We start from the raw sequence: 20,266 nt of genomic DNA on the forward strand, positions 1-20,266 counted from the left end.
TCCCCTTTTCGTCTCGGAATCTATCTCCATCACATAGACTCAAATTATCTCCAGTCTCTTAGGTCTTTCTTCTATGCAAATACACTGGCGTCCCCGATATTTAGAATAAACTAGGGCTCCCCTAGAGTTTTTCCTTCTAAGAAGATTATAGTGAACTTGGCATCGTTCAAAGGGTTTTGAGAGGTACTTCATCGAAGAAACCTCCTGGCTGTTGACTACCCATCATGAAGAAGGACTTATCTGATGAAGTGTCAGTATCACTACCCTCCTCAATGATCGGTGCTAATGGATCTAGCCTTGCCTGAGTTACACTCTCCTCAGTGGACACTAAGCTACCTTGATCACCTGCCACTTTTTGGTCTCTAGGGATGTGGCTTCTTGATCTTAAATTCTTCAAACTTAGCAATGCAACTTATCACAAATCCAAACACTCACCTGGCAAGGGATCAGTTTCCGCACAACTTCTTGCCTTGTCGCTAAATATACATGTACACAAGCGTTTAATTTTGGCAATCGAATCAAAGCATTTAACCGCTAGAGGTGGTCTTAGTAATGGTTGGTATAACTGGAGGGTTAACCTCAACCACTACAGTACTCTATGCACATTGGATGTTCTTGATTAGGTCTGCTAATCTGGAACTGTACTTTACCTGAGTGTTTGTCAGTCTAGAGGGAAAGTCTTAATTCCGTCTTTGCTCCATCAAAAGGTCAAACAAGGTCCAATTTCACTTATGAAAGAAGTTTTGGAACTCTTAAGTCAATTGGAACATCACTCTATGTCCATAGTTAGATTTTGACTTCAATAAGACCTTGTAGACATCCTGCACGTAGCATGTCTACCTGCTCTATCTTGGCTAAAATTTTCACTATAGATTCCCCTTGATGTGCTGAGTCACAACTGTTCTCACTTTTTGATTTGGACACCTATAAGCTGGTCAACTGATCAAAAATCTGTTCCAGCAGCCTGATGTGAGTTTTGATGATTTCACCAATCCAATCAGCTTCAATTTGGACCAAAACTGACTAGGAGGCTTGCCTAAGGCTATACAACATCCTGCTATGTCCACAATCAGATTTTGAATTCAATATCATGCCTTAGACATACTACGCGTAGCATGTCTAACTGCTCAAAATTTCTCCAAATTCAAACCACCGACACCTCTCAAGGTGCTGTTCACTTTGATATGCTCACAGTTGGATTTGGAGTGCTAAATCATTATGAGCACATCCTACGCGTAGGATGTCTAAGTGCTCTGTTTTGACTCCAAACTTGAGCCACAGCTTCCCCTTGATGTCAGCAACCTAATGCTATGCTTAGATGTTAGTTTGGATTTCAAAAGACCCCAAATTTAGCTATTCTAGCCTTTTTCAGTCAAAACTGCTAAAGTCTGCTTAAAACCCAATTTTCTCACCCAATTGAGATGAAACCTTTCTCATGCACTCAATAAATCATGTAGATCATGCTCATGATGACATCCTATGGTTTTGGTCTTAAAATAATGCCTTGGGCCCAATTTGGGTAAGATGTCTAGCAATTTTCATCTTTTGGCCTTATCCTGTCAAGATATAGTCAAGTTCTCCCTTCCAAATGAAAATAGGGTAATTGCTACCTTCTAAACACACTGGTCAACTCAGATTTTGGAAATTCTCACCAGAACACCCTCTAGACGTCCTACGCGTAGGATGTCTACTACAGCTTTTGGGCAATCCAACAAGGGAAAAACACTCGAGTCTATATGTTACTAGGGTGAAACCCACCCTCTGAACACACAAGTGACCTCGGTTTCCCCAAATTCCTTGCTAAAATCTCCCTAGAGACATGCTACGCGTAGGATGTCTACTGTCTTAAAGTTTAATTTTTTTCTGACAGAAGTACTCCCTATGCTCTGTAGCTCTCTCAAAAATACTCACAGAAACTTTTGAACTTCAATTCAGCTTCTAAACACTCTTTTTCGTCTTTTACAGCTCTTTGATGAGCCTAACAACAAATATAACATGTATGAAGTGCTCCAGATCACAAATCATGATGTACTACTTCCCCGACTCCTACTCATCATGTGAGATAGTGATTTTGGTGTCTTGGTTGCTTCCTTGCCTCTCCGGACTCTCAAGCTATCCTTTCACCACTTTTACCATTCCAACTCCTACTCTCCTACCTAATACTACCTAAGTCGAAGGATCTAGGCCAGACACTCGCTCCCTAGACTCCTCCTAAGACCTAGAGAGTCCCCCACCCTCAGATCCTATCTAAATGTAAAATAAGACTCTAGAAAGCCAGAGAATACCTATCCTCAAGCACTAGTCTCGGACACCTACGTAGGGTTTTCATTTCCGGTAGCGGCGCCAATGTTGACGGATACCACGACGGCCGTCAGTACAACGAGAACTCACCTAACAAGTTTTGTAAGCTAAGGAGGAAGCTGGACCCGTAGGCGTGTGGAAGAAAGCATAGGGTGTTAACCTACACTCGACCGACTATTGACTTCTTCGTACAAAGGTCTCCACCCAATGTCTTGTTGAGATGTAGAGAGAGAGAGAGACGAGACAAGAGACACACCATATACGCTCCCAAAGACTGATTCATATTGAGGACAAGATACAAATATATAGGTGAGACCAAGTTCAGTAGAGTGAGCCATATATAGCTCCAACACTCCCACTCAAACAAAGGTCTCTAGCTTTGGATGAAAAAACCCTTGGGGAGTTCAAGGGAAAAACCCAAGCCCCTATACAATGTGAAATATGAACCAGTGGTGATGATGTGAAAGTGAATTGTGCATCTATGTACAAATATTCAAGTGACTTAGATATCACAAGGTGCAAATGTGGAGTGTGCATAGTGCATGGTACCTAAAAGATTACAATGTCATATGTACAAAGCTATTACAATAGAAAAGAAGCTAATCTAGAAAGAGTGAGGCCAAAGAAACTCCAAGCTCCGAGCGCAAGAGGATGAAACGTGACTCATTGAGGCCTTTGGTCAAAATGTCTGCAATCATCTGGTCACTTGGACAGTGTTCAACCATAATGGTTCCCTTGCGTACTTCATACCTGACATAATGATAATGGACAGCAATGTGCTTTGACTTATTATGTTGAACATAGTCTTTTGCAAGACTAATAGCACTTTGGTTGTCACACCGCAAGGGTGTGCTAGAAAGATGAGAGTGACCAATATCAACCAGCATTTGTCGAAGCCAAATCAACTCACGAGCTGCAAGTGATGCCGCAACATATTCTGACTCAGTCGTAGAAACTGCAACACAACGTTGTTTCTTGCTGGTCCAAGAAACAAGACAACCATTTATAAAGAAGCAATTTCCACTAGTAGATCGCATAGATAAATGTGAGCTTGCCCAATCTGCATCTGTGTAACCCAAAAGAGAAAGAGATTGCATAGAATCCGATGTGAGTTGTCGTCGATAGACTAAAACAAAATCTGTAGTGCCTTTCAAGTATTTCAATACACGCTTTGCAGTAGACCAATGCTTAAGAGAAGGACATGCAAGATGTTGTCCAAGATAGTTAGCAGCGAACAGAATATCAGGACGAGTGTTCATGCCAACAAACTGAAGACATCCAATCAAGTTAGCATAAGGTTGATTTGTGACAAGTTGACCGCCATTGTTAGAAGTATTCTTCGTAGAGCTCGCAAGACAAGGTGTGTTGGCTGAATGTGCAGATTCCATACCAAATTTTTGAATAGTATCTGCAATAAACTTTGACTGTCGAAGGAATAAAATACCTTTTGTACGGTTCCGTTGGATTTGAATGCCAAGACAAGAGTGAATCTCTCCAAGATCCACCATATCGAATGCAGAAGACAATAAATTTTTCACTTGCTGAAGAAATCCCAAATCATTGGAAACAAGGATGGTATCATCCACATAAAGAGCAAGAATCACAAAACTGCTACCTTGGCGTTTTATGTATAAGTTGGGGTCCGACGAGCAAGAGATGAATCCTTTAGAGATGAGAAAAAGATCAAATTTTGTATACCAGGCTCACGAAGCTTGTTTGAGACCATATAGTGCCTTATGGAGTTGAGCAACAAGGTCTTCTTTACCTGGAATAAAAAACCCTTCTGTTTGTTCCATATAAATTTCCTCTTCCAAGTCACCATTAAGAAAAGCAGTTCGCACATCCATTTGATGAGCTTCTAAATCAAATTGAACAGCAAATGCCAATAAAACTCGAACACTTGTAATGCGAACAACTGGTGAAAAAGTCTCTTGATAATCAACACCAGCTACTTGGGAGTAACCTTTTGCAAGTAAACGCGCCTTGAACTTGTCAAAAGATCCATCTGCTTTTACTTTTGTTTTATACACCCACTTACATTTAATAGCTGTACGACCAGGAGGTAATTCAGTTAGTATCCATGTACCTTTAGAGATAAGAGAATCGTACTCTGCTTCCATAGCCTCTTGCCATTGATCCTTTTGTGGTGAAGAGATAGCTTCATCATAAGTAATGGGATCTTCAGAAGTAGAAAAAGCATTATCAGCAATATCGTCATCATAAACATGACATGAGCCATGTTCAAAATCAATAGGCAGATCAACAAAAATATCAATATCATCATTGGCAACATTTGGAATGGATGGTTGTGAGGAGGAAAGTTGCTCTATAGGAAGTGTTTCATCTTCTGAAAGAAATGGAAAAGCCTGAAGCAATGATTTAGTATCATCAGAATCATCCATGGACCATGAGCCTCCCATAAGCTGTTCGTTAAAAGTAGCATCACGATTCACAGTTACTTTCTTGGAGGAAGGGTCATAGAATTTGTAGCCTTTGGAAGTGTCAGAATATCCAATAAAAATAACTTTAAGACCAGGAGCATCAAGCTTTGCTCGTGTTTCTTTGGGAACATGAATATAAGCAATACATCCAAAGGTTCGAAAATGAGATACAGAAGGAATTTCACCTGTCCATGCTGTGATGGGTATCTTACCAGAGGGTGCAGTAGTAGGAAGATGATTCTGAATAAATGTTGCTGTCAAAGTAGCTTCAGCCCAGAAAACACGAGATAAGCCAGAATGAATCAGCATACATCTTACAGCATTGAGAATAGTGCGATTCTTTCGTTCAGCAACACCATTCTGTTGAGGCGAATATGGAATAGTGTGTTCATGATGAATTCCAGTGTCAGCACAGTAACTCACAAACTCTCGAGAAACATATTCGCCTCCATTGTCACTACGAAGCTTCTTAAGGCGACGACCAATTTGAAGTTCCGCAGCCTTGTGGAATTGTTTGAAAACAGATAAGGCTTCAGATTTTTGTCTAAGTAGAAATACAGTCGTATACCTTGAGAAATCATCAATGAAAGTAATGAAGTAGCGATATTGTGATCTCGAAGAAGGTAGAGGTCCACATATATCAGTATGAACAAGATCCAAGATGTCATGAGAATGAGTTGTATTTGAAAGAGGAAAGGGTTTACGATTGTGTTTCCCAAGAGCACAAAATTCACAAATTCCCATATGGGGATGGGCTTTAAGATCCATGCCATGAACAAGATCACGACGTTGAAGATCAAGGAGTTTTGAGAAATCAGCATGAACAAAACGGTGATGCCATACTTTGCAATCATGATCACCTGGAGTAGTGACAATATTTGCTACAGAATCGTTGAGAGAGAGTTCAAATAAATTACCGTTTCGAGGAGCAGTGGCTATAGTTTGTCCATCTTTCTCAATTCGGCATTTGGTATAATCAAATCCAACAAACAGACCAAGATCAACAAGTCTAGCAACTGAAAGAAGATTACGTTGAAGATCTGGTACATGTAATACTCCTCGCAAAATTCGAGTGGAAGAAGATAAGGTACCAAGATATAAGTCTCCAATACCCTTTACTTGACAAGTAGTATCATCAGCAAGATAAACAACACGTTGAACTGGCAGTGGATGATAGTTATGGAGCCACTTAGACTGATATGTCATATTTCCTGTAGCACCAGAATCGACAATAAAAAGTGATCCATCACGTACATGAAGTATTCTGTCTGGAGCAACTGAACATAGGACGCAGCTTGTTTCTGGTACAATGTTGTTTCGATGTTCAGTAGCATATGCTCTATTCCGATCTGTGTCGAATCGACGCTTATAGCACATATGAGTGGGATGATCAGATCGTCCGCAATATTCACAAGAAGAAGAAGAAGAGTCTCTAGATAAACGTGGTTGTTTTGTGGTAATATTGTGTTCTTCATCATATTGACGTGCCCAACAATCATCTTCAGTATGGCCATTTCTGTTGCAGTAAGAACATTGCTTATTAGGAAATTTGAGACGAGAGAAAATATTACCACGACGGCCACCTCTGCGGTTTCCTCGTTGAAATGGACGCCTTCGAGCATAAAAAGCACGTTCCATCTGTTGTGACTCAGTCTCCTCTTGTGAAATCATAGCTGTATCGTGACCAGCATTCTGACGTTCTTGACGTTGAGAGTATTCAATTAAAGACATGCAAGCTTGGTCGAAATCAAGACCATCTTTATTAGAGAGAATAGTAACAATGTTATCATAAGAAGAGTCCTTCACCGTATCAAGGAGAAGTGTAATCAGTTGCTTTTGTGGAACAGGATCACCGACAGCAGCAAGTTGATTAATAATAGATTTGAAAGACTCAATATGTCCCGTCATGGCAGTACCAACTTCATATTGTAACTTGTTAAGCAACCCTCTCAAATAAAGTATTTCTGTAACAGATTTCTTCTGAAAGTTTGCAATAAGGTACTTCCATACGTCATGAGAAGTAGGCAGTTTATACATATCAAGCAAAAGGGAATCAGTAAGACCAGAAAGAATATACCGACGAGCTGCTTTATCACGTCGTTGCCAATCCGTATAGGCAACATTCCAATCTTCAAATATAGGTCCTTCAGTGATAAGCACGTTATCATTATTCGTATCAACAGGCTGAGGCGGACAAACACGATTTCCAAGAACAACATCGGAGAGTTCATCGCCTTCAAGAATTAACAACATCTTTGCTTTCCAGCCTGGAAATCCTTGACCTTGGAAAGGAGGAACAGAACGTTGGCCAGAAGGAAAGCCGTTGATGAGAATATTCATAGCCATATCTTGTTGCGAGAAGACGTATAAGATAAGATCGCAGAATCTGCACACCATATATGGTGAAGGCCGCAATTGAGAATGAGAGAGATATGAGTACTGCGTTCTGTCAACGATAAACGTAAGAAGGATGCTCAAGGAACGTCCAAAGATGTGAGAGATGTCACCCAAAAAAGACAGGGTAAAGGAGACGTTAATAATAAACGAGTCCTCAAAATAGAGTGGCGTGAGACGCAAGATTGATGGCCAAAATACGAATAGCAAAAAGCTAAATCTTCTCGAAAAAGTTAACGCCAAAATAAGAAAAACGATCGCGGACGCTTCACGAAGAAGTAGGACGAAGAAAGCTGCGTCAAGCTCTATTGCAGTAAAAACAGCATAACTTTCTGCTACGAACTCCGATTGACGCAAACCTAGAACTCAAATCGAAGAGCTCGAGGAGACGAACAAGTTTTGGATGAAAAGTGCCATTGCGCTATGCTCCATAGCGCTTTTCCCGTTTCTCCAAATTTTGAGCAGAACAGCAAGAAAAATTGAGATGAAGTTCAGGGTGTCGTTAACAAGAAAACGTAATCAACGATTAGATTGATTATAAATAAACACCACATAAAACACTAATCATATTCTTCTTAACACAAAACAACCACAGTTAACAAGAATCAATGCTCAAAAATAAAATTTGTAACAATTTTGAATCTTACATGCGAATCGCATACACATACTGTTGTAAGACCATATTAGGTATTTTGGTAAAAATCTCACATTATGGGAATCTCCAAATCGACCGAATTCATGTAATTTGGGAATTTTCCACTTAAAGTGGGAAAAATTGAGGTGTGTGGCTAGTAAATAAAGTGAAAATCTCATAGGATTGTGGTGTTGATAAACACCAAAAGTCAAGAGGATGTACAACACATGGATTTGAATAATAACTATAAATTACATAAAACAAAGGAAGATACAAAAAAGATTTTGTTTACAAAATGACTAGTATAGTCCCAATAGAAGCTCCACATAATTCTACTCTACATTTGATACCATATCTGAACTTTGATCCAAGTGTGGCTGATGTGCACGAGTGAGGCCTTCTTTGGCTTTTAGAGCATGTCTTTCTGGAATCTTTATTCTAGAAAATGGTCCTTCTTTGTTGGGTCTCCAGGACCAAACAATTGCATCTATAGTTTCCCACACTTGTGGGTCCTTATAGTTGACAGCCCAATAACCCTTCCAACAATTACTGTAAGCTTGAGTATCTGTCATCCCACTTTTTCTTGCGCAAGGTGCCCAATATTGAATCAAGAGTTTTCTGTAGTTTGGTGATGTAGGCTCATTATCAATGTCAGATAAAGCCATTGCAAGCCACACTGGATAGATTTCTGTGTCACTCGGAACAAGCATAAGAAAGTCACCTTGGTGCACATCAGACATAGGGTCAAACTCTTCCCTTGGCCTATCTCGTTGAGGCCCACAAAAATGATCGTTCAACTCTTCAAGGCCTAGGAATCTTTCTGCTCCTTGTTGCAAATTCATTGTAGTGCTTTGTAGGTGAGAATATTCTTGAGTTTTTGGCCAAAACATTTCATACAAGACTCCCTCTGATATGATTGCTTTTCCAATCTCTTCAATTACCTTACTCCAATAATCTATCACGGGTCTATAATATCGCGGAATACTTGAACCATTCCCTAAATTTTTCCAAAATTTTATATAGTTCTTTAGCCCCAAAATGACTTCTTCGTGGCCTTGACATACTCCGCCATTTGTACTAGAGGTGGATCTCCATGTGGTAACATTGGCTTGCCTTCTGTGTCTGTTTTCCAAAGGCGAATACTTCCACTCCAACTTGATACACCTACATGTGCCTTATATTGCATCATTGGTGTCTCATCCTGCATAAAGAACCTGAACTGAAGCGGTTTGGAATGTCCAACAAGTATGTCTTGTCCATCACAAAGATAGCCATCACAATATTGCTTGAAATCGGGGATCTTTGTGAGAAAAAATGGAGCTGGAGATGAAGATGAGCTGTTTCGTAATGTATCCATCAAATGTGGCAAAGTATAGGTTTGTGTAACTCTCAACTTCTCTGAAAACCTACTAAACATGGCGTCTATGTCCTCATGTGTATGCCCAACCATTAAAAATCCCAGCTGGATGGTTTTGAAAACCCCCTTGCAACAAGCATTGACAAATAGGCAAATAAGTATCGATTTTTGTTTTCCCTGCACAATTATCCAATTGTAGCAACAAGTTCTCTGGCAATCTGCGAAATGTTGACCCCAATTCCTCTTCTGCAATTTCTGACGACTGCACAATGGCTCTTTTCCATCACTCAAGTTATGGTAGTCCAAAGCATCCCTTGAGTTCAAAGCATGTAGTAGTGAAATATTGCTCCTTGGAAGTCCATTTGTTACTAGATCACCAAGAGGATGCTTATCTATCCTCTCGAGGTTATGTAAACAATTAGCAATTGAGTCAATTGTAAGATTTGGATCAGCTGGCCACAAACCATTCAAGACAAAGTGTCCGTAATGACCTTCTCCATGTCCATGAGTGATCATGCCAATCAATGCCACCTGCAGATTATATCCTGAATCCACACCCTTGGGAACAATGCGTAATCTAGGAATGGCATCTTCTTTTGATCCATCTTATCATGGATTATGCATACATATTTTTGTGGTTGAGTTTCTGAATACGTGCGCCATGCATAATATAGGCTTCTGCAACTCTTTTGTTGTGCCATGTGAACTTATCTCTCCCCTCAAGAGAAGAGCTCTCTCTTCAAGAGAAGGTTTAGCTTCTAACCTTGCCTTCACTCGTCTTTGTTAAAGTGACATGTGGGTACTCTTTGTTCCAAATTCTACCAAAGAAGATTGGGATAGCTTCTTCTCATAGCCCATTTGGTCAAGTGTCGTGTTGATTTCACATAAAATATCCACTTGTTTGTATGTTGATGGAATCACCAATTGAGTCTCTCTTGAGCCATCTAGCAGTGTTCTACTTCTATGTGGCATCTTCTCAGAGTTGTTTTCCACAAACTCATTTAGTAGTGCTCTTGCTAAACTAGTATGTTGAAGTCCCCTTCTCAATGTACATGTGTTCCCATGTACATATTGGCGCACACCATTTTCAAAGTTCTCCTTGTATCGATAAAATGATGTCTTTGGTATTCCATGTAGCTCATACCATGCTCTACAACAAACAATAGAGCCATTTAGCCTGAATTGGTATCGTGACTTCTCATCTTTCTGATAACATATAGAAAGAACATCATAAACATAATTAGTGCGTGATTTTTGAGACTCTCCCCAAAATTGTTGTCGTAACCTTGTCACCATATCACGATCTGCAAATTGGCAGCATTTTTGTGCACAACAATCAATGCATGATACCCTTTGAATTGATTTGTTTGAAAGGTAAAAAGTCGAAGCTGGTGCTGCTTTTGATTTTTGAGTCCTGTTCATGAAAGTGTATCGTCTCTTCCTTGACAACTGGACAACATTACTCCCATCAAGTTTTTTTTCCAACATTGCCATCGTTGGATACATCCTCATATGTAGCATGCATGCCATCAACAGGAACAAAGCGTTGTAATGGGCTCCCATTCAACATTGTTGTCTGCTTGATGGGCCACTTTAGCAAAGTGATGCTACCCACTTCAACCACATCATCAATGCTTGCATTTTCTCTTTCAATACCCACACCCACACAATCAGGACCAAGTTCCTGAAAGTTGACATAATCATGTGGAAATACATATAAGATGGTCCCTTCATTCATGGTTTGCATCATTGTGTCATCTTTTAAAAGGACCCTCTGATTTCTCCAAGACTCTCGAATCATTGCTTCAAATTCTGGGCTTGTCATAGGTATTGCATCTGTAACTAGAGGATCAGAATGATCATGTTCTTCATCACCATTGTAGCTTTCGTGTGGATCAATTAAGTTCCCATTTAATACAAAAGATTGCAAAAGAAGCTTTGACCATCGAACAGCACTCCATAATGAGCCTTGGAGAGATGAAGTATCCATTGTAGGAAAAGGTAGGACCACATCCTTCAAGCATTCCTCCACTAGTATGGAGACATTTCCCAGCCCTATCTTTGTACCACCACAAGTGGAATCTGGATCTGTTCTACACACACAACCAATACCAACGATTTCATTGTCAAGTATCATATGTACTTTCTCCCCAGATTCGAAGTCCATCCTGTAAGTAAAAAGATTACATTGTTAAATCCATAGTTATAGAAAAATACTCTTCAAACCAAAAATCATGCTACAACATGAAAAAGGTTTGCATAGGTTGGACAAGTGGTGAACCTTGAGACCAAATCCTCCTTGCTATATAAATGGAAGCAAGGTTGGACAAGTGGTGGACCTTGAAACCAAAGCCTCTTTGCTATATGAGAGCATAGGTTGGACAAGTGGTGGACCTAGTTGTAATACCCACTGCCACCTATCAACTACTATAGGACTATGCTTTCCAATGTCCAAGTATCCCTTGAGTCTTTCAAGGTTGAACACGTGGTGGACCTTGAAACAAAAATCCCCTTTCTATATCAGAGCATAGCTTGGACAAGTGGTGGACCTAGTTATAATGCCCAATATCCAAGGTGAAATACCTTAGGACTTTGCTACCTTGCTTGCCAATGTTTACGTAGCCCCTCATTCTTTAATGGAAGTAAGGTTGGACAAGTGGTGGACCTTGAAACCAAAGCCTCTTTGCTATATAAGAGCATAGGTTGGACCTAGTTTTAATACCCACTGCCACCTATCAACTACTATAAGACTATGCTTTCCAATGTCCAAGTATCCCTTGAGTCTTCAAGTTGAACATGTGGTGGACCTTGAAACAAAAATCTCCTTTCTATATTAGAAGGTTGAACACATGGTGGACCTTGAAACGAAAATCCCCTTTCTTTATCAGAGCATAGCTTGACAAGTATCCCTTGAGTCTTTCAAGGTTGAACACGTGGTGGACCTTGAAACAAAATCCCCTTTCTATATTAGAAAGGTTGAACACATGGTGGACCTTGAAACGAAAATCCCTTTCTTTAACAGAGCATAGCTTGGACAAGTAACCCTTGAGTCTTTCAAGGTTGAACACGTGGTGGACCTTGAAACAAAAATCCCCTTTATATTAAAAGGTTGAACACATGGTGGACCTTGAAACAAAATCCCCTTTCTTTATCAGAGCATAGCTTGGACAAGTGGTGGACCTAGTTATAATGCCCAATATCCAAGGTGAAACACCTTAGAACCTTGCTACCTTGCTTGCCAATGTTTACGTAGCCCCTCATTTCTTTAATGGAAGCAAGGTTGGACAAGTGGTGGACCTTGAAAGCAAAGCCTCTTTGCTATATGAGAGCATAGGTTGGACCTAGTTGTAATACCCACTGCCACCTATCAACTACTATAGGACTATGCTTTCCAATGTCCAAGTATCCCTTGAGTCTTGCAAGGTTGAACACGTGGTGGACCTTGAAACCAAAATCCCCTTTCTATATCAGAGCATAGCTTGGACAAGTGGTGGACCTAGTTATAAAGCCCCTCCTTTCTTTAATGAAGAAAGGTTGGAAAAGTGGTGAATCTTGAAACCCAAACCCTTTGGCTATATATAGAGGATATCTTGGACAAGTGGTGGGCTTAGTTGTAGTATCCAATGTCCAAGGTCCAAGGTGAACTATGTAAAGACCTTACTTCCAAAAACAGAGTCGTACAAGTGGTTCTCCTTGAAACCAAAACCTCCTTAGTGTATTAGAACATAGCTTGGAGAAGTGGTGGACTTAGTTGTAATGGTGAATGTCCAAAGCAAACTATTATAGGACCTTGCTTCCCAAATCAAGTTTGGACAAGTGGTGGATCTTGAAACCAAAACCCCCTTACTCTATTAGAGCATAGCTTAGATAAGTGGTGGACCTAGCTGCCATGGAAAATGTTCAATCTGAACTGCTGCAAGACCTTGCTATTAAATGTCTAAGTAGAGCTAGCTTCTTTAATGGAATCAAGGTTGGGAAAGTGGTGCATCTTGAAACCAAAAGCCCTTTATTGTATTAGAGCATAGCTTGGACAAGTGAGGGACCTAGTTTTAATGTGTGATGTCCAAAGAAAAGTATTACAAGACCTTGCTTTCCAATATTTGAATTGGTCAAGTGGTTAAAACTAAGTATAAAACTTTGACCATTTTCTTCTCGAATTGCCAAAAAGCTAGTTTTAGACACCCCTAAATGAAAATGGTTTAGGGTGGCCTTAAACAATGTTTTTTCAAAGACTTGAACAAAAGGGTTGTCGAAGAGTAATGAAAATTTATTGTGGCTTGAAGTGCCTGAGTATGTGAAAACAAGCCTAGGTTTTCCACGAGGCAAAAGGTGACATAATAAGAACATTGGAAAGTTAGGATTGACCATGTGGCCTAAACTTTGGCAAGTGAAGTGGTGGCCAAGTTTTGTGGCACAGTGTGCACTTGGTCCTATATGTGTTGACCACTTGGCTAAATCTAGGACCATAAGGCCAAACCTTTGGCACCTTAAATATAGTATGGGACATAATCTAGAACTGCTATAGTAAATTAGTAATATAGCTAATATGTTAATATTTGTATTATATTTAAGTATATGCTAATATAATTTATGTTCAAAATTTCACTAATGAAGAATGTTCCCATTTAGCACTCCAGATGCGGGGTCTTAGGGCAATGCCACAATGGGGTGACAAGGCAGCACTTCCACGTGAGGTTTGGGGGTAGCGCTCTTGATGGGGATGTGGAATATAGCGCTCTCGATGGCGGGGCTTGGGAGGTTGATTTTGGGATATTGTTCTGGGCGGGGTCCGGGGCAGCGCCCCGGGCGGGGTCAAGGAGTCAACCATGATTTCTTTAATTTTGGCTGTGTGAATTGGTTAATTTTTTATATTGCTTTTGTTTTTTTTAATCCTATGATAAAACATGGACTTGTAGCATACGTGGCATTCTTATAAACCCTATCAAGATTAGGCACACAGAGAGCGCACGAGAAACGCACACAGAGAAAGCAGGCGAGCAGCAAAAACACAGAAAGCGCACACGGATCGCACACAGTTGGAGTATACGCGCGCGTAGAGGAGCAAGCTCGGCATCGTACACAACACACAGGTGGAGTGCACAGAATTGAAAGTTCGCGCACAAGACAAAGAAACAACAGCGTACACAACGCTTTCCAGAAGGGCAGGATCGGGCAGTCTTCTCAGGAGACATTGCACACCTCACGAATAGAGAAAAAACAGGTATTTCTCTCTCTCTCACTCTCTGTCTTTCTCCATATAGAGAAGATGGTTCTCTGTAACTCTTCTTGCACACACACTCTCTCGTCAAAAGACAGAGATACATAGTTTAAAAGTATCCCCGCACACATACACATATTCCCACACATCGTCTTCCTCTCTTCCACATACATAACCACAGTGAAATCTGTTATCTTGCTGTCTCTCTCTTGAAAATACATGCACATATTCCCACACATCGTCTTCCTCACTTCCACATACATAACCACAATGAAATCTGTTATCTTGTTGTCTCTCTCTTGAAAATACGTGCACATATTCCCATACATCGTCTTCCTCTCTTCCACATACATAAACACAGTGAAATTGTTATCTTTCTCTCTCCTCTCTCTAAAAAACAGGTATTTATCTCTCTCTCTCTCTCTCTATCTATCTATCTCTGTATTTGCTATCTCTCTCTTGAAAATACATGCTCATGTATGTGTGCGTCTGTGTTATCTATGTGTATGTATGTATATTTGTGTTATTTCATTGTAATACTCATACATAATGCAGATACACAATTACACTTAATTACGATATGCACACATAGTATATATACATACATAAATATCACAAATAACTAACACATTGTAAATACTAGTAAAATTGAATGGAAGACTTACTTGCGTGATCTGTTAAAGTCGATTCTTGTAGCGAGTTCTGGATGTATGCTGAGCTGATTTTCCTCTAATCCATTTGTAGATATGATTGTAACTTCTGTTTCTCAAAATAGTAGTGTTGTTTAGTGATACACCTAATGGACATAAATGGTTTAAACTAGGACATGTAGACCAAAAATACGTGTATTTCTTTGGATGAATATATACACTTTTTGGTGACCCTTACCACAAGTGGTGGACCTTGAGACCATGGACTATAAGGACCTCCAACAATACCTTGTACACTCAATCCTTCTTGGTATCTAGGTTGGACAAGTGGTGGACCTTGTTCAAATTCTCTAACCACTCTCTCTAACATGGTGACATAATTTAGGTGTGATAAATTCATATCTATGCAAACTAATATCAGTTTAGGCTTGTTAATTTGATTTGTTTGAATTTATGTACAATATAATGATTTGAGGTTTGCATATTTGAATTTAGGTGGTATAATGATATCTTTTTGTGGTAAACTTGAATTTAAAATCAATTTTGCGTGAATATTTTAAATTTAAGTAGTAAAATTTAAATTTTCATAAAAAAGTTTGAATTTTAAAATTTGGGCGGGATAGTTTTAATTTAGGCGGGATATTTAAGATTTGGGAGGGATATTTAAATTTAGGCGGGAAGGTTTTGAATTTATAGCGAGATCTCCCTTACATAAGAGAGTATAGGTTGGACAAGTGGTGGACCTTCAAGCTAGAGCATCCATGCTACTGGACATGATAGGTAGGGAATCTAGTTGAATATTGTATGTATAATATATATGTAATAGATCTAGCTTGGACAAGTGGTGGACCTTGGAATAAAACCCCATGTAAAACATATCATGCACATTCCAAGTGGTCAAAAAAAATATCATTTAGAATATAGCCATATAGGTTGGACAAGTGGTGGACCTTAACACCCAGATATTCTTCATATAATGACATAGAGTGGAAAACTGGTGAATCTTGAGACCAAACCATGCTACTAGCGATAATAGCTTGGACAAGTGGTGGACCTTGAAAGTAAACCCCCCATCTACGAAATATCATGGGTTTAAGGTATTTCGATGGAGCTTAGCATCTTGGAGACATCGTGCATCTTGCTTCTCTTCATGTTTCAATGGAGCCTATCTTGGACAAATGGTGGAGCATCCTTCTCTCCATGTTTCAATGGACCCTAGCTTGGACAAGTGGTGGACCTTTACTTCTCTCTATTATTCAATAGAGTTAGCTTGGACAAGTGGTGGACCTTGGAACCAAACCCCCATTTAAAACCTATCATGGTCACTCCAAGTGGTGAGAAAGAATAACCTTTAAGATATAGCCTTATAGGTTGGACAAGTGGTGGACCTTAACACCCTAATATTCTTAATATAATGACAGAGTGAAAAAGTGGTGAATCTTGAGACAAAACCACTCATGCTACTAGCACTAATAGCTTGGACAAGTGGTGGACCTTGAACGTAAACCCCCCATGTTTCAATAGAGTTTAGCTTCGACAAATGGTGGAGCATCCTTCTCTCCATGTTTCAATGGACCCTAGCTTGGACAAGTGGTGGACCTTTGTTTCTCTCTATGTTTCAATAGAGTTAGCTTGGACAAGTGGTGGACCTTGGAAGCAAACCCCCATGTAAAACCTATCATGGTCACTCTAAGTGGTAATAAAGAATAACCTTTAAGATGTAGCCTTATAGGTTGGACAAGTGGTGGACCTTAACACGCGCATATTCTTAATATAATGACATAGAGTGGAAAAGTGGTGAATCTTGAGACCAAACCACTCAGGCTACTAGCAATAATAGCTTGGACAAGTGGTGGACCTTGAATGTAAACCCCTCATCTACGACATATCGTGTTTAATGTTTTTCGATGGAGCCTAGCATCTTGGAGACATGGTGCACCTTGCTTCTCCTCATGTTTCAATGGAGCCTACCTTGGACAAATGGTGGAGCATCCTTCTCTCCATGTTTCAATGGACCCTAGCTTAGACAAGGGGTGGACCTTTGCTTCTCTCTATGTTTCAATAGAGTTAGCTTGGACAAGTGGTGGACCTTGGAACCAAACCCCCATGTAAAACCTATCATGGTCACTCCAAGTAGTAAGAAAGAATAACCTTTAAGATGTAGCCTTATAGGTTGGACAAGTGGTGGACCTTAACCCACCACATAACTTAATAAAAGTGGTGAATCTTGAGACCAAACCACTCAGGCTACTAGCAATAATAGCTTGGACAAGTGGTGGACCTTGAATGTAAACCCCTCATCTACGAAATATCGTGGGTTTAATGTATTTCGATGGAGCCTAGCATCTTGGAGACATGGTGCAGCTTGCTTCTCATCATGTTTCAATGGATCCTATCTTGGACAAATGGTGGAGCATCCTTCTCTCCATGTTTCAATGTTCCCTAGCTTGGACAAGTGGTGGACCTTTGTTTCTCTCTATGTTTCAATAGAGTTAGCTTGGACAAGTGGTGGACCTTGGAACCAAACCCCATGTAAAACCTATCATGGTCACTCCAAGTGGTAATAAAGAATAACCTTTAAGATGTAGCCTTATAGGTTGGACAAGTGGTGGACCTTAAACGCGCATATTCTTAATATAATGACATAGAGTGGAAAAGTGGTGAATCTTGAGACCAAACCACTCAGCTACTAGCAATAATAGCTTGGACAAGTGGTGGACCTTGAATGTACACCCCTCATCTATGACATATCGTGGGTTTAATGTTTTTCGATGGAGCCTAGCATCTTGGAGACATGGTGCACCTTGATTCTCCTCATGTTTCAATGGAGCCTACCTTGGACAAATGGTGGAGCATCTTTCTCTCCATGTTTCAATGGACCCTAGCTTAGACAAGGGGTGGACCTTTGCTTCTCTCTATGTTTCAATAGAGTTAGCTTGGACAAGTGGTGGACCTTGGAACCAAACCCCCATGTAAAACCTATCATGGTCACTCCAAGTAGTAAGAAAGAATAACCTTTAAGATGTAGCCTTATAGGTTGGACAAGTGGTGGACCTTAACACCCACATATTCTTAATAAAAGTGGTGAATCTTGAGACCAAACCACTCAGGCTACTAGCAATAATAGCTTGGACAAGTGGTGGACCTTGAATGTAAACCCCTCATCTACGAAATATCGTGGATTTAATGTATTTCGATGGAGCGTAGCATCTTGGAGACATGGTGCAGCTTGCTTCTCGTCATGTTTCAATGGAGCCTATCTTTGACAAATGGTGGAGTCGGCTTCTCTCCATGTTTCAATGGACCCTAGCTTGGACAAGTGGTGGACCTTTGTTGCTCTCTATGTTTCAATAGAGTTAGCTTGGACAAGTGGTGGACCTTTGAACCAAACCCCCATGTAAAACCTATCATGGTCACTCCAAGTGGTAATAAAGAATAACCTTTAAGATGTAGCCTTAAAGGTTGGACAAGTGGTGGACCTTAACACGCGCATATTCTTAATATAATGACATAGAGTGGAAAAGTGGTGAATCTTGAGACCAAACCACTCAGGCTACTAGCAATAATAGCTTGGACAAGTGTGGACCTTGAATGTAAAGCCCTCATCTAAGACATATCGTGGGTTTAATATTTTTGGATGCAGCCTAGCATCTTGGAGACATGGTGCACCTTGATTCTCCTCATGTTTCAATGGAGCCTACCTTGGACAAATGGTGGAGCATCCTTCTCTCCATGTTTCAATGGACCCTAGCTTAGACAAGGGGTGGACCTTTGCTTCTCTCTATATTTCAATAGAGTTAGCTTGGACAAGTGGTGGACCTTGGAACCAAACCCCCATGTAAAACCTATCATGGTCACTCCAAGTAGTAAGAAAGAATAACCTTTAAGATGTAGCCTTATAGGTTGGACAAGTGGTGGACCTTAACACCCACATATTCTTAATAAAAGTGGTGAATCTTGAGACCAAACCACTCAGGCTACTAGCAATAATAGCTTGGACAAATGGTGGACCTTGAATGTAAACCCCTCATCTACGAAATATCGTGGGTTTAATGTATTTCGATGGAGCCTAGCATCTTGGAGACATGGTGCAGCTTGCTTCTCGTCATGTTTCAATGGAGCCTATCTTGGACAAATGGTGGAGCATCCTTCTCTCCATGTTTCAATGGACCCTAGCTTGGACAAGTGGTGGACCTTTGTTTCTCTCTATGTTTCAATAGAGTTAGTTTGGACAAGTGGTGGACCTTGGAAGCAAACCCCCATGTAAAACCTATCATGGTCACTCCAAGTGGTAATAAAGAATAACCTTTAAGATGTAGCCTTATAGGTTGGACAAGTGGTGGACCTTAACACGCGCATATTCTTAATATAATGACATAGAGTGGAAAAGTGGTGAATCTTGAGACCAAACCACTCAGGCTACTAGCAATAATAGCTTGGACAAGTGGTGGACCTTGAATGTACACCCCTCATCTACGACATATCGTGGTTTAATGTTTTTCGATGGAGCTTAGCATCTTGGAGACATGGTGCACCTTGCTTCTCCTCATGTTTCAATGGAGCCTACCTTGGACAAATGGTGGAGCATCCTTCTCTCCATGTTTCAATGGACCCTAGCTTAGACAAGGGGTGGACCTTTGCTTCTCTCTATGTTTCAATAGAGATAGCTTGGACAAGTGGTGGACCTTGGAACCAAACCCCCATGTAAAACCTATCATGGTCACTCCAAGTAGTAAGAAAGAATAACCTTTAAGATGTAGCCTTATAGGTTGGACAAGTGGTGGACCTTAACACCCACATATTCTTAATAAAAGTGGTGAATCTTGAGACCAAACCACTCAGGCTACTAGCAATAATAGCTTGGAAAAGTGGTGTACCTTGAATGTAAACCCCTCATCTACGAAATATCGTGGGTTTAATGTTTTTCGATGGAGCGTAGCATCTTGGAGACATGGTGCAGCTTGCTTCTCGTCATGTTTCAATGGAGCCTATCTTTGACAAATGGTGGAGCATGCTTCTCTCCATGTTTCAATGGACCCTAGCTTGGACAAGTGGTGGACCTTTGTTTCTCTCTATGTTTCAATAGAGTTAGCTTGGACAGGTGGTGGAACTTGGAACCAAACCCCCATGTAAAACCTATCATGGTCACTCCAAGTAGTAAGAAAGAATAACCTTTAAGATGTAGCCTTATAGGTTGGACAAGTGGTGGACCTTAACACGCGCATATTCTTAATATAATGACATAGAGTGGAAAAGTGGTGAATCTTGAGA

The sequence above is a fragment of the Adiantum capillus-veneris genome, chromosome 14 (assembly GCF_014529385.1).
Source record: "Adiantum capillus-veneris isolate H3 chromosome 14, ASM1452938v2, whole genome shotgun sequence".
Taxonomy (NCBI): Eukaryota; Viridiplantae; Streptophyta; class Polypodiopsida; order Polypodiales; family Pteridaceae; genus Adiantum; species Adiantum capillus-veneris.